General features: G+C 43.1%; 1 non-coding gene across 1 annotated transcript; it reads right to left on the minus strand.

Moving 5' to 3' along the window:
• Positions 1-16375: 16375 nt before the first annotated feature.
• trnam-cau (transfer RNA methionine (anticodon CAU)) lies at positions 16376-16449 on the minus strand. The gene has a single exon. It is a non-coding gene; the product is annotated as a tRNA-Met (tRNA).
• Between the last annotated feature and the right edge of the window lie 366 nt (positions 16450-16815).

The following is a 16815-nucleotide window of genomic DNA, read 5'->3' on the forward strand; positions in this document are numbered from 1 at the left end:
ATCTCTATGACTCAAATTGACTAAACTCATTTATTAAATATGTGGACTGTCAAATAGACAGTTGGTTGTGCACACACAGCGAGCAGCCATTTGCAATAAAACATTCAATTATATACTTACTGGCATGAAATATTTCTTCATTCTTGTAAGGCAGACTTTGTTGAACTGCATGATCAATTGACAGCACCGTTCGGTTGGCTTGATTGTCATTGGAGATTTCATATATCTTACAGCTCATTTCAGTATCTCACTGGTTATCCTCTGTCCTTCTTGCGTTCAATCCTCTACTCGAGGTCCAATTGCCGCTGTTCCCACATTCTTGTAAAAGATTGCTTAAGAATATGCCTGCACAGTAAGGCTGGATTATGCATTGCAATTGTGCCAAATCCATGATCCCATGCACAATACTTGCAATGTGGATGCCATTCTATGTCAGCTTGCATTGTGACCGTGTTAAAATGTGTACCTCCAACATTTAAGCCCATAGATCATTGTCTCAGAAAATAGCTTGGTTAATTGCTGGGAACACTGAAGGGTGCTGGACAGTTTGCTACAATCCTCACATTTTGTGTTTGCTCTGTTAACAGAATGACGTCAGTTATTACAATATAACATGTCCAATATAATTCTATACGCAATAGTAACGTATTCAACTGACCATGTTACACCTCCACAGCACTGTTGCAGACCGTCGTGTTCAACACCACTCCCTTTGTTCATTGGATGCAGTTTAATGTGGAATGGACTCAGGATTAAATTTCTTTTTGTAGTTTCATATTTTTTCTGTCTATCTTTTTGTCATCTCGACTCAAATGGGAGACTGTGTTGACAGTGTGTTGTTGGAAATGCACAACAAGTCAGGCAGCATCCAAGGAGCAGAAAAAATGTTGTTTCCGGCCAGAGCCCTTCATCTGGAATGAATCTGTGAGCCTCCGGGGGGTGGAGACATAAATAGGAGGAGGTTAGATCTGGGGAGGAGGCAGCTGAGCTTGCCACAGGAGGTGGGGGCAAACGTAATAGGTCGGAGAGGATTATGGAGCGGATAGGTGGACGGAAAATTGACAGGTGCGACAGGTCATAAGGGTGGTGCTGAGCTGGAAGGTTGGAACTGGGGTCAGGTCGGTGGAGTGGAGATGAGGAAACTGGTGAAGTCCACATTGATGCCCTGGGGTTCAGGTTTTCTGAGGCGGAAGATAAGGTATTCTTACTCCAGGTGTTGGATGGTGAGGAAATATGGATGGAGGAGGATCAGGACCTGCATGTCCTCGGCATAGTGGGAGTCGGAGCTGAAATGTTTGGCCACGTGGTGGTGAGGTTGATTGGTGTGGGTGTCCCAGAGATGTTCTCTAAGGTGCTGTGTGAGAATGTGTCCAATCGCTCCAATGTAGAGAGACTGATTTGGGAGCAACAGATAAAATAAATGACATGTGTGGAAGCGCAGGTGAAATGCTGATGGATATAGAAGGCTCCATTGGGGCCTTGGTCGGAAGTAAGGCGAGGAGGTGTGGGTACAGGTTTTGAAACTCCTGCAATGGCAGGAGAAGGTGCCAGGAGGGAAGGATGGCTTGTAAAGGGGTGTGGACCTGACGAGGTAGTTGCAGAGTGAACGGTCTTTGTGGAAAGTGGATAGGGTTTTGGAGGGAAATACATCCCTGGTGGTGGGGTCCATTTGTTGTTTGCAGAAATGTCAGTGAATGAAGTGAGTTATGGGGAGGTTGGTGGTGTGGAAGGTGAGAACAGGAGGTTTCTGTCTTTATTGGAGTTATAGGGTTGGGGTTCGAAGTCGGAGGTGCGAGATATGGATGAGACATGTTGGAGTGCATCTTGTGGGGGGAGATTTCAGACTTTAAAGACAAAGGCAATTTGGCGTGTTCTATGGTGGAACTGGTCCTCCTGGGAGCTGATGTGGCAGAGGCAGAGGAGTTGGGAATACGGAATAGCATTTTTGTCAGAGGTAGGGTGGGATGAGGTATAATCCAGATAACTATGGGAGTCGGTGGGTTTGCAAAAGATGTCAGTGTTGAGTCGGTCCTCGTGAATGGAGATGGAGAGGTCTAGGAAGGGGAGGGAGGTGTCAGAGATGGTCCTGAAGAATTTAAGATCGGGGTGGAATGTGTTGGTGAAGTTGATGAACTGTTCAACCTCCTCGTGGGAGCATGAGGTGGGACTGATGCAGTCATCAATGCAGTGGAGGAAGAAGTGGGGAGTCGTGCCAGTGTAACTACGGAAAATGGACTGTTCTATGTTTCCGACATAGAGGAAGGCATAGCAAGGTCCTTGTGGTTTCCCATGGCTACCCTTTTCATCTGGAGGAAGTATGAACTTTCAAAGGAGTAATTGTTGAGAGTGAGGGTGAGGACTAGTTCATCCAAACAAATAAGAGTGTCAGTGGTAGTGTACTGATGGGGACATCAGGAGAGGAAGAAATGGAGGCTTGAAGGCCCTGGTCATGGCAGATGGAGGTGGAGAGATATTGGATGTCCATGGTGAAGATGAGGCTTTGGGTCCTTGGAAACTGCAGTCTTGGAGGAAGTGGAAGGCATGAGTGGCATCCTAAACATTTGTGGGGAGTTCCTGGATTGGGGGATTGGTCTGTATCAAGGTAGATTGAGGTGAGTTCAGTGGGGCAGCAGCAGGCTGAGACAATAGGTTGGCTGCGGTAGTCAGGCTTGTGGATCTTGGGAAGGAGGTAGAATCGTGTGGTGTGGGGTTCCTAGACTATGAGGTTGGAAATTGCAGGTGGTAGATTCCCTGAGGTGAGGAGGTTGTGTACGGTCTGGGAGATGATGGTTTGGTGATGGGGTGTGAGGTCATGGCAGCAAGTAGGAGGCAGTGTCTTTGGGTTGGCACCTGGCTTCAGTGGTATAGAAGGAAATGTACACCTGGTGGTGGGATCCACTTGTGGTGGCCGAATAATCGGCGGCTGATGCGATTTATGCCGAGGTTGGTGTGGTGGAAGGTGAGGACCAGAGTGCTTCTGTCCGTGTTGCATTTGGATGTGTGAAGTTTGAGGGCAGAGGTACGGGACGTGGATGAAATGCGTTGGAGGGCATTTTCAGCTACGTGGGAGGGAACACTTCAGTCTGAAAGAAAGAGGCCATCTGTGTGTTCTGTGGATGGTCTTCTCTACAACGGGGAGACACAACGCCTTTGTGCACAGTGCTTTAGAGAGCATCTCCAGGACACCCACACCCATCAACCCTACCACCCCATGGCCAAACATTTCAACTCTGCCTCCCACTCTGCCGAGGACATGCAGGTCCTGGCCCCCCATCACCACTCCCTCACCAGCCAACGCCTGGAGGAAGAACTCCTTATCTTCCGCCACAGAACAATTCAATCCCAGTGCATCAATGTGGACTTCACCAGTTCCCCCATTTCATCTCCCCACACATTACCCCAGTTCCTACCTTCCAGCTCAGCACCGCCCTCATGACATGTCCCACCTATCTATTTTCTTTCCCACCTATCTGCTCCAACCCTCCTCCCTCACCTATCACCTTCACCCCATCTTCCTTCTACCGATTGCACTCGCCACTACTTTCTCCATAGCCCCAGCCACTGCCATTTATCTCTCCACTTCTGAGGGTCTCAGCCTCATTCCTGATGTAGGGATCCGGCCGCAAATGTTGACTTTCCTGCTCCTCGGATGCTGCTTGACCTGCTGTGCTTTTCTCACAACGCACTCTTAACTCTTGTCTCTCTGGTCTCCAGCATCACTGTCTCCAAATGGAATTCGACCTACAAATTCTAATCAAATTTCTGTTATCCCTCTTAGAGGTGATGAATGGGCAATTATGATTCTGTCCCTCGTATTATACCACCAATTGAGATACCGAACTTATCGCAACAGCCGCTCGGATGGTCATTTTCACTGACACTATATTATATCAATTGAATCATTATTTTATCAGGGGTCATTCCTGCACCTCACCCCTGCAAACCCTTCGCATGATGTCCTGCATTTTGTGAGTTCAGACTATACTGTTAAGTCCATTGTCACTTTCTCCACTGATTGGTTTGTGCACATTTGTTGCCAGATACTGAAAGTAACATATTGTACCCTGAAAACAGCAGCTATTATCTTTCAACACCCTGCAAACCTTTCTGTCCAAACCATTCTTCCATTTTTATTAAATGGGAACTTGTGATTGTTGTCGCTAACGCACAATTCTTTTGTCAAATGAAACACACCCAATACACTGAACACGGTTGGATGGTTTTTGACTGGTTTGATGAGGTGTGAACATCATTCCTCCCATTCATTTTAGTTTTGCTGTTCAATTCCAAGACAGTCAGACACGTGTTAGTGGCGAATCGCATCCATGAGTGATTGAGGAAACAGAATGCAGAAGAGAAGCACAGAGATCATGAGAGAGAGAACTGAAGGGAGTCAATAATTTTACAATTCACCATATCTCGTAGCTTCATACTGCTGTGGAAACCCTGTGTAATACATATCTTATTTTAACGAATTACATCAATTGACTCCAGAGCTTACAACGATAGTTTGCACCGATTTGAAACAATTAGATCTGTGCTGTTGAGTCCAGTGCACTCACATTTCTCCTATTACGTAGATTCCAGAACTACACACAATACTGCATCTGTAATCAGGCTACACAAAATCTCTACGCTTCATTTGATCAAGATAAGTATCCCGTTTGCTTTCTTAATCACTTTATCTACCTGTACTGATATCTTAACGGACTGTCGGGCATGCACACAATATCTCCCGATCCTCGATGCATTTAAACAACCAGCTTCCAACATGGACTCAACTGGACTTTTATCACGCATGGGCTGGCGTGTGCATGGAGCGACCTGAGATTGGTGATGGAGGCTGGTACTATTAAAACTTCGAAAACCATCCCAACGGGATGATGAGTAAGGTGGATTCAATGGATGAGAGTTTGGCCTTTGTGATTGTCCGGGCTCAGTTCACCACTCTCTGTAACCGTTTACAATCTTGAATGGTACAGTTGCCAAACCAGGTAGTGACAAATCCAGACAGAATTCTCTTGATGGCACATCTATAAAAGTTGGCATCGGTATTCTCTGTCATGCCAAATTTCCTCAGCTGCCTGAAGAAGAGACATTGGTCCTTTGTAACCAGTGCGTAAACGTGAAGAGTTCAAGACTAGCAGATACATGAGGGCACCAAGTTCCCCTCAAAGCCATGCATCATCAGACTTGGAAGGAGGTCGCCACAGAAACAAAGGCGTTGTGCCACAGTATTGAGAACACCTTCGCACCTCACAATGGCTGCTCTAATCTCCAGGAAGGGCCATGTTGCAGGAAGGAAAATCAGACCAATTTTGAGAGGCAAATTATGAATACTCAATTAATGTTGGTCCATATCACACACGTGAATGAAAAAAAAATTAATAGCCCCTTCCATGAATAAAACACCTCGTCAAATAACGAGTGTCACAGGAATATTGCTCTGTTGAAAAGTGTTTCATTCCCACAGTTAGTAATTTTCCTTCTAATGAGGTATTTCCCTTCATCTCGCTTCCTGACATCTTTTATTGACAATGAACATGGTTTGCATGTCCCATACCTACTCCATGATGGCACAGTGGTTAGTGCAGATGCCTCATAGAATGAAGGCCGCAGGTTCAATTCCAGCCTTCGGCAACTGTCTGTGTGGTGTTTGCACGTTTTCTCTGTGTCTGAGTGGGTTTCCTCCCACAGTCCTAAGATGTGCAGGTGAGCTGAATTGCACATAATGTTAGGTGCATTAATCAGAGAGAAAATGGGTCTGGGTGGGTTACTCTTGGAAGGGTCAGTGGGAACTTGTTGGACCAAAGGGCCCATTTCTACACTGTAGGGAATGTAATCTATTCCCCTTCTATCTTTATATTTAGGTGTCACATTGCCTGGGTCTCTGGGACTGGAGAAAACACCTGGACAAACATTTGGTTCCCGGTTTGGGACGGCACTTTTACCAGAGAACGATCGATCTCTGCCACTGCTGGGTAATCAAATACACAGGGGATCGCTGCGCTTGACCTGATCACAGGCAACCTTCTGAGACCACCGGGAACTATGGACGCCTGAATAATAAAAAATGGGTTCGACCTCCAGTGAACTCAGTAATCAAACTATGCCTTTAAATGGCATTCAAACACTGTAGACTGAATCTTCAAACATCTACTATATATGTATATATACCAAAAACAAAAACATACCCATCAAATTATCATTGAGAATCTACAAACTACAATCAGTTTGAAGAAATTCAAATGCACACGTCTGTCTTTCTTTGAGTCTTTCACAATTTTGCTCTCGACTCCAACCCTGAAGTTTGCAGAGGACATCGGCCAAGGTGACACATCATAGCAGGGGACCTTTAGAGATGAAGGGCACAACATCGGTTCCAGCATGTTATGAGAAACAGTTAATTCAGTTGTTACTGACTAAAGTAAAAGCTTCGAGAAAAAGCTTGATGGAATCGAAATGATTAAGAAAAATGCACTTTCATTGGCTCAATGTTTTTTGATTAAAAATGCAGTGCTTTAGTGAAGTCTGAACTAAATAAGTGCAAGTTTTTCAGGAAAGTCTAGGGTCTATCCAATGAGCCAAGGCCACGTTGCATGTTGATCAGGAAAAAAATTCCATGATCCAGCAATTCCCGTCCACTGCCAAATCAGGAGGCTGTCCTGCTTTATGAACCTGAGGTATGACATTGTCACTCAGACACTGGTCCGTGCATGGAACGAGCTACCAATGAGCTGATGGAGGCAGGTAAAATTACAACACGGAAAAGGCATCTGGATGGGGACATGAATAGGTTGGATTTAGAGGCATATGGACTAACAACAAATGTGACAAGGTCAGATTGAAATGTCTGGTTGGCGCGAATGAGCTGAATCAAAGAGCTTGTTTCTGTCCTGTTTCACTCTGTGACTCTATGATTTATGGAATCCATTGCTTAAAGTTGTCGGGTTGTTAAGGCTACACACCTTCTCTTTGGTATTTACCTATGCAGTCTCAGAACTGAATAATGCAAATGCAACAGGGACTTTTTATCTCTGTAGTAATATATATTCCCTCATCAATTAGAAATAACAATGATGCAACATTGATATTCACTTGGGAATTCAACAGATTATAAAATATTTTATGAAAGTCTTAATACTATGTTCAATTCAAACGTTTTAGTTGTATTTCCCAGGAACACAACCTTCATATGTAAAATGCTGCAATCGTTTATCATTGTCGATAACGTATATTACATTAGTATCGCTGTTATTGGCGTTCCTGGTAAGTTTTGCTTTTAATTATGCATAGGTTGTGGTCATTGCTGATTAGACCAAGAGGGAACATTTCAGAGTGGATCTGGAGTCACGCCTCAGTCAGACCAGAAAAGAATGGTAGTTTCTTTCCCGAAAGGACATTAAGAAATCGGATGGCGTTCTTCCCAGCAATCAACATTGGATTTTTGGTGGTCACTAAACCCTTAATCGCAGATTTTTATTTTCACTGAATTCAAATTGCACCATCTGACATGAGGATTCAATCATTGCTCACATACATTACCGAAGTCTCTAGATTAATAGCCCAGTTCAGCCATTGCCTGTCTTTAGCAGAACTTGTAAAAGTTGCATAAATCAGTGCAGTGGAATATCATGTCAACAGGCTTATATTTGTCTCGAAGTATTTGCCACTGTAGAACCGGGTTCACTGTGTTTCAGTTGGCATTGCCAGGATTGTTCTAAGTTTTGACTAGACCTTATGTGGGTGGTTACACTGAGCTGATGACATGCAAGGAAGCCTTTACTTGTTCAACACAGTAATTTCCCCTTTAATTTTGCTGAATTTTTAAGGCTTTTCTTTCAACGAGTATTTAAGAAGAAACGCTGATATTTCCTAATTCCAGGAAGTCACATGAATGGGAAACAGGTAAAATCATTCACTAACGTATCACCAGCACTGCATATGTTTTTCCAGTCTTGAAGATAATTCATGATTAGAACAGTGGTTTCCAAAAATTTAGCTAAATGTCAGGTGCTAAATTTTGGAAAGGCAAATCAGTGAAGGGCAGGAGTTGCAGGTAGATTGGACAGTGAAGAAGTTGTTTGCTACATGTACTTTAACATGTCAGTGCATTGAGTATAGGAATTGGGAAATCATTTTGCAGCTGTACAGTACATGGGTTGTACCATTTTTTCATTTCCCTGGTTGCAACTGTGGTCGCCTTGTTATATGAAGCATGTTGTTAAGCTTGGTAGGGTGTATAAAAGATTTACAAGGATATCACCAGGATTGGAGTATTTGAGTTTTATACAGGCTCTGAATTGGCAGAGGCTATTTTCCAGGCAAAAGTGACGACTGCAGATGCTGGAGATTAGAGTCGAGAGTGTGGTGCTGGAAACGCATAGTGGGTCAGGCAGCATGCAAATAGCAGGAAAATTGACGTGCTCCTTGAATACTGCCTGACCTGCTATGCTTTTCCAGCACCACACTCTGGAGCAATTTTCCCGAGAGCACGGATGCTGAGGGCCAGAGACAGGACGAATCGTTAACATTTCATTTATCTTACACTACAATTCAGTTTATTAACGGTTATCTCCTTTGGTAAATGTGTTAAGTCCTCAACTCCAGATCTACCTGTTGATCGGGTGAGCACATGATCTCTTATGGTAAGAGCCATTATTCCTATACTCTTGTGGGACATTGTATCAGAATAGACTATCATTTAAATTAGGATTATGAAATCTAATGATACCAAATCCATGATTCTGGGTGGAATATTTGTAATGTAGATGCCATTCTGTGGTAGCTTGCTTTGTGACCATGTTAAAATATAGCCTTGCAACATTGATATTCACCGCTCCTTATTGAGGACAATAGAATGGTTATTTGTTGGGAACACGGAAGTGAAATTTACACTTTGCTGCACTCCTCATGTTCTTTTTATTCTTCCATTCAAGGAATGCTGCTAATTAAGCCAATATAACAAGATCAAACTGACTCTGTACGCAGCAGTAACATATTCAACTGCTCATTTTGCACCACCGCAGCCATTTTGCAATACTTCATCTTCAACACCACTCTAACACTATTTTGGTTGAGGGACGCAATGTAATGAAAGATGAAATGACAACTAAAATTCATTTTACATTTCAATACTGTTCCTGAACACCCTTTAGCCATCTCGCTTCAAATCAAAGGTTGTACCACGTACAATATCTATACTACTCTCAGTTTTCTCTCTCACAGTTAATGCATTGGCAATTGTGATCTTATCCCAAGGAAAATGCGGCCTTTCTAGATGTACCAGTCATTACCTGGTGGCCATGGCAACAGCGGATTTTATGGTCACCATCACTGATGTTACATTCAACCACGTGAATCAGTACTTTTACCAGGGATCATTCCTGCACCTGACGCCTGCATGCATTATGCTTGACTTTTTACTTTTTGTGAGTTCAGACTGTTCTGTCTGGTTCACTGTCACATTCTCCGCTGATCGGTTTGTCACCATTTGTTGCCAGAAACTGAAACTGAAATATTGTACCGTGAAAACGGCAGCTGTTATTCTTTCAACAACCTGCATTCTTTTCTTTCTAAAAAATGTTCCTATTTTCATTACACGGGAACCTATGATTGTGGTTGACAATGTACGCTGGTCTTGTCAAGTGAAGGCCAGCTACTATATTGAATTCAGATGGATGGTTTTTGATTGGATTGATAAAGTGTTAACACCATTACTGCCATTCAGTTTAGTTTTGCTCTTCAATATTTTGACAGTCAGATACATTTTAGTGGCGAATCGGATTCGTAAAGGATTGAGGAGTCAGAACACAGAAGAGAAGCGCAGTGATCCTGAGATGGAGAGCAGAAGGAAGTCAATGATTTTACTGTTCGCCATATCCAGTAACTTCATACTGCTGTGGTCACCCTATGTAATAAATTTCTTATATTATCAAATTGCAGCAATTGATCCCAGATATTACAATGACAGGTTGCGTATATTTGAAAGAATTGGATATATGCTGCTGAATCTGAGTTGCTGCACAAATACGTTTATTTATGGGGTTACTCAGTCGAAGTTTAGGGACCAGTGTATTCGCGCTGTAAAATACCCACTGGCTTCAGTGAACAGTGTCTTCACTTTCAGAATGAATTTATGGCAAGCTAAACAATACCATACAAAGCTGTTTTCGTGAGTGCAGCATTGAGCAATAAATATTCATCAACTGATTGAAATCAAAAATGTTTTTGTGTGTAAACATATGGGCAGCAGTGCAGGCTTAGCTTGCATTGGATGTTGTTTTCTTTTGGATTGTTGTAATATCGAGACAAAATTTTGAACCTTCATCTGAGATAATCATAATGAACAATGTGTTCGAGAATGTTACATCATTGCAAAATCCACAGACATAAAGGAGCATGCCCAACAAATCAACACGATGAACTGAATTAGGGCTATTGCATTCCATCAAAAGGAAGCACCAAATTTAACCACTGGGCCATTCGTTAGTTTTGGTGTTGTATTGGAAACGAGGTCTCTCACATTCTGTATGCCTCATTTCAGTTTTGTTTTGTAACACCCTTTTCTCTCATTTTACTTTCCTCAGAAATGATCTGTATGTTAGCAAATGATGTCAATTTTGGTGAGCTGAAATTCAAAACTGAAATCCAGATTGCTATTTCATCTTTGTTTCATTTGTCATTTAACGTGGTAGTCCTTTCAGTGAAAGATAAGGGTGCAAATCTGCATATTGATTTTTTGCAATGAAGAAATGACATTACTAATGGAATATAAAAGTAATGAGAAGGTATCTATGCTCTTCACATATGAAGTTTTTAAAGCACAAAACACAAATATACTCCCAATTCTCACAATCACATTACTTTGCAGTCTTCAAAAGCTGGTCGAGATTTTCATTCTGGGTCACGTCTAAAGCCCTGACTTAGCTGTTTCTTTCACTTCCTGATCTTGGAAGTTTGTCAGCCTTTTTTTTGCTGATTCATACAACTGATCTTGATTATTCTTAGCATGAAATGTTGCTATCTGATTTAAAACAAAGTTTAAGCCAACTCTCCTGGAATTTTTATATCAGTATAATTGTAGTAGGATAACATAGAATCGTAGAATCTTTACAATGTGGAAACAGCCCCCTCTGCCCAACAAGTCCACACTGACCCTCCGAAGTGTTACCCACCCAGAACTATTCCCCTCCTAACTAATGGAACCTAACCTACAAATCCCTGAACACTTGGGCAATTATACTGGGGAATTCATCTAACCTTCAGAGTTTCGGATTGGGGAGGACACCGGACCACCCAAAGAAAACCCAACCAGACAAGGCGAGAATTACAAACTCCACACAGCTCGTCGCCCATGTCTGGATTTTATTTTATTCATTCATGGGATGAGTGTGTCGCTGGCTATGACACCATTTCTTGCTCATCCTAATTGTCCAGAGGGCAATTAAGATTTGACAACGTTGCGGTGGGTCTGGAGTCACATATAGGCCAGACCAGTTAACGATGGCAGCTTCCATTCCTGAAGGGCATTGGTGATCCAGATGGGCTTTTCCCATAATCGACAACGGATTTGTCGTCACCAATAGATTCTTAATTGCAGATTGTTATTGAATTCAAATTCTACTGTCTGCCACGGCGAAATTTGAACCCAGGTCCCCAGAACATTCACTCTCCAGACACTGGTTTCTGAAATAGTAGTCCAGCGCTAATACCATTAGGCCATCACCTCCCCTATTGATGTTTTGCGTAGTTCCAACTTCATTATTTTCTCGTGGAGGATGTTTCACATTTTCCTACGATGCAATTTTACTTTGCTAACTGTTCGTTCAAGACTAAAACTCCAACAACACTTTCAATTAAATGAAGTTTCTGTTCCAAGTCGTGAAATGACTTATGTTCCCTTGTGGATCAGCTCCATTTCGGTGAAATGGATAAATCCACCTAGAACCCATTTCCATTTACTTGCAGTGTCTTCACTGGATTCCTCTTCCTGGTGTGGGAGGTCAGGTTCAGGCGCATTGATGACACAAACGACTGAAGACAGAACCTGCTCTGTTTCGTCTAATTTTCTTGTGACAGAAAACGATGTGTTAGGTGTAAATCACGTGGGACAGACAGGAACGTATTACTTGAACCTGGACTGAATCTTGCAAATGTTACAGACAACGCAGGAAACAAACGACCATTTGTACAATCTGCAGGATGCACTGCAGAGTGGGTCACTCACCAAACCTCCTCTGACAGCACGTTCCAAGCTCACAGCCTTGTCCCCTCGAGTAACAAGGGTAATGTATGCATGGGACCACAGTCCGTGCAAGTTCCCTGCCAAACCACACACTATACTGACTTGTAATTAGATCAGGATTTCTTTGAAGTGAAAGGCTATGTCTGCCTTCCTCACAGCACCGTGTCTCATGAGTTTTACTGCAGTACTGAATGGACTGTGAATGGAGGTGGATGGGTTTGAACTTCTGAGTGTAGGGATAATTAGACAAGGTGAGGGGATAGGAAGGCTTGTCCCTATTACTGAGGAGACGAGGGTCTGACTTTGAATTCCCAGAGAGTGTATGAGAGGTGCTGAGACAGTGGGCCAGGACGAGGGGACAGAGATTGACAGGAGTGTGTGGTGTGAGGGGAGAGACAGAGAAAGGGAGGAGAGGTGGGCCAAGAGGCAGAAAGTTTGGCACGGGTCAAGGTATCGTTGAGTGTGAACTTCTTGTAGCAAATGTTTGAAAAGAAGCTTTTGAGATTCAAATCCCGTGGGACTGTCTCTCTTGCTTCAGTTTTGCCCTCTTTCTGTCCTCCTTTCTCACACTCATTCTGTTTCTACACCAGTGTTTTCTCTCTCTCCCTCACTCTTACTCATGTTTTCTGTCTTTTTCTCTTTCCCTCTATCTGTCTGTCATATAGCCCCTCTTTCTCTCTCAACATCCACTTTCTCTTTCAGGTATTTTTTTTTGTAGTATACACATGAGACGCACATGTCACGGTTTATGGAATAGTGGAGCTCAAAGATCAGCCCGAACTGAGTCCTGGTAAAAGTTTGATATGAAAATTACATTGCCAATCTAAGTTGGTTGTGAGTGCTTCAAAATGCTGCAGCGTGCCACAGAGTGGAGTCAAAGCAACTGAGCAACATTCCATCTTCTGTGAGCTCGAACTGGATCTATTTTAAATGCATATACACTTATGCTGATTTTTGATTTGTAAGTTTAAAAGAAGTTCAGTCTTGTTATTATGTGAATGCGACGGTTATATCTATCCTTGGGGCAGTTTTAAGTTTGTGACACAGAAGACATCTGCGACTCATTTCAACAGCTCAGCGTATCATTTCAAAGTTGTGGACATGGCGTGGGAAGTCTCCATCAAGGATGGGCAGCACTTGTTGGGTCTTCCACTGAGTTGGTCAGACTAGAATCCAAACTGGTGTGACAGCCCCTTCCAATTTGGGTGAACATCTGTGTTCTCACTTCCCTCCTTGTTCAATGGCTGCCATGTCAAACTGGCTGTGGGAGCGACAACGACTAAGTCTCTTTTCTTCTTCCTGATAATTCCAAAAAAATGTTCAAGATTTGCAAATGAGGTGTGTTAAATGTAACATATTTTGTGCAATAATCAGTAGAAGAATTTCGGGGTGGGGTGTGGGGTAGGGGAAGGTTGAATTCCGTGTGGCAAGCCGGCTTTGTGAATACCAGACCTAAAACACAGTTATTCTCATTTATTGTTGCGGCTGATACAAGTGATGGATCAACAATTGACCAGTGGTATGCCCTCGAGGTACTGTATGCTTCTCATCATCCCCTATTGTCAGCACATAGCAATATAGACTCTGGTGGTCTGGTCATATCATTGAAGCCCCAATGTGTGGTAGCAGGCTATGTGGCCCAAAACGTCCATACTGATCTTCCAAACAGAAGCCCCGCCAAGACCTAACCCGATGCTATAATTCCCGTGCCTTATGCACCTAACCCTTATGTATCCTTGAACACTGTCAGCAATTACCACAGCCAATCCAACTAACTTACAAACTTTTCGTTAGTGGGAGGAAAATAGAGCACCCTGTGGAAACCCACATACGCACGAGAAGAATGTGCAAACTCCACAGGGACGGGTTGTCCAAGGTTTAGAAGCGAACCTAGATCCCCAGCACTGTGATGTTAGCAGTGCTAACTACTGAGCCACTATGCCTCCTGCATTGTTGCGTATCTACCTCTGGAGTCGAGGATTTTGAGGTCAGATCGCACATGTGCCTAGAGTACAGGACAATACACACGGGTAGTTTGAGTTCATTTGTAACCTATTCACCCGCAAATTGTGACACCCCTTCATTATCTAGATGGTATGACTGATGCTATAGTGTCCCTCCCTTTGAAGTTGAAGGCTGGGGCTCAAGAGACACTAGGTTGATGGGAAACATTGAGAAATAACCACTCTGCCATTAAATTTCCCTCTCCTTCATTGTCAACTCTGTTGCAGTATAAGAAACAGAAAGTATCTATCTTTTGCTGAGAGATTCACATATACAGTCATCTGTTGCTATCAGTCTTTAAGGGCGTCCTGCGATACCTCAGACACAGCATGATTGCTCAGTGGTTAGCACTGCTGCCTCACCGTGCCAGGGACCCAGGTTCGATTCCAGTCTCAGACGACTGTCTGTGTGGTGTTTGCACATTCTCCCTGTGTCTGAGTGGGTTTCCTCCGGGTGCTCTGGTTTCCTCCCACAGTCCAAAGATGTGCAGGTTAGGTGATTTGGCCATGTTAAATTGCCCATAGTGTTAGGTACAATAGTCAGTGGGAAATGGATCTACTAGTGTTTCTCTTCAGAGCATCGATGTTGACTTGTTGGGCCTAAAGGTCTGTTTCCACACTGTAGAGAATCTAAACATTTTAGAAAATGAACATATACTTCTGCACTTTTACTGCATTAAGACACGGGGTAAACTCTCCTGCTTAATTTAAACCAGGAAGATTTATGCCATGCAGTAATATGTGAAAATTCAACAGGTCAAGAACTCGTTAAAGTAAAAATTAACAACTTTATTTATTAAACTACAACAGCAAATTATTAGCTAACCACTATTTACAGCTCCCTCCTCTTACCTATCATTTATCTTCTCCTTGTATAATACTAGTCTAAAAAAAAAGCCCAATTAAGTTTGATAAAACAAAACATCCTATCTCCAAACCAGGCAGCTTTTCATTCTTCTCTGCATTCCAGTCTTCTTCGCTTCTTTTTGTGGATTCTACTTCACAAGTTACTGATCGATAAAGGTTACATGAGGAGCACTTGAAGGTAGTCTCTACATGCTAGATTGACAGTTCTCCTCTCAACTGTTCAATGTTCCCAGTCTCGTACCCACAAAGCATCGGATTGTGTCACTGGCTTTTCAGATTCTCAATGTACTCAATTGAAACTTGATTGAAATTTAATTTTTTTGGGGTATAATTGAAACTGATTGGCTTAATTTGAATCTATTTCGTCATTTCCAGACAACTAGAGACTCTAGATACCCCAGCAGCTGGGCCTCATGTTACATTGCATCTTATTGAGAATACGTGGTTCTGTCACTACTAGCTTTTAACTCTCTTGCAAATACTGTACACCCATATCTTCTTAACCACTGTAATCAGAATCAGACCAATAACTGCCAAAGCTGTTCCTACAGGGTTGACAGTTTTCCAGAGAAGCCTTCCTAGTAATATTCTTAAAAGATAGTGCTGTAAGATTATGATCTGGTAATGACATAACATTTATCAGAATAAAAGTACACCTTATTATATATTGAAATTAAAGCGCATGCTTAAAACTGCTCTGTTTTACAAAGGGGAGATGAGCGAGAAATCCTGATGTGTAGATAATGCTTTGGGAATGTGCATTGAGATCCCAATTAGGTTGCTGATGGAAGTCACGCGTAAGTATTTTATTTGGAATTGAAATGTAATCTCAGTATTGCTGAGCCTGACAACCCACATAGATTAATTGAGAAAAGAAAAATTGAAGTCACGGGCATTGTAGATTGCTTAGATTAGATTACTTACAGTGTGGAAACAGGCCCTTCGGCCCAACAAGTCCACACCGACCCGCCGAAGCGCAACCATAACCCTACATATACCCCTTACCTAACACTACGGGCAAATTAGCATGCCAATTCACCTGACCCGCACATCTTTGGACTGTGGGAGGAAACCGGAGCACCCGGAGGAAACCCACGCAGACACGGGGAGAACGTGCAAACTCCACACAGTCAGTCGTCTGAGTCGGGAATTGAACCCAGGTCCCTGGCGCTGTGAGGCAGCAGTGCTAACCACTGTGCCACCCTAAAAGCTGTAGCGAACCTTGGTACATGGTAGCAAACGACACCATCGCTTCACCTGGCCAGTGTGGGGATTGAACCCACGACCATGGCGTTATGAGCACCACACCCTAACCAGCTGAGCTAACCGACCCACGCAAACCTTTTGTCGAACTCCCATCTTTCTAATGTGTGGCTTCAGACCCACAGTAACATGCTTAACTCGTCTTATGCCTGAAATGAAATATCTCTGCAACATTATCCCCACCCCACCCTCACCCTGTAATTCATCTCTCAGCCTTCTTTCTCCCTCCCCCACCCACATTCCTGATCAAGGTGTTTTGCCCGAAACCTCGATTCTCCTGCTGCCTGACCTGCTGTGCTTTTGGAGCGTCACACTTTTTGACATATTTCTGAGATAGACCAGTGGGATCACTCCCTTCACTTCAAACAGTTAGATTCGATTTGGTGTGGACATATCAAGTGATGGTGTTTGGGGAGAGACTGGATTGGCTAGGAC

This window comes from Hemiscyllium ocellatum, chromosome 38, assembly GCF_020745735.1.
Source record: "Hemiscyllium ocellatum isolate sHemOce1 chromosome 38, sHemOce1.pat.X.cur, whole genome shotgun sequence".
Lineage (NCBI taxonomy): Eukaryota > Metazoa > Chordata > Chondrichthyes > Orectolobiformes > Hemiscylliidae > Hemiscyllium > Hemiscyllium ocellatum.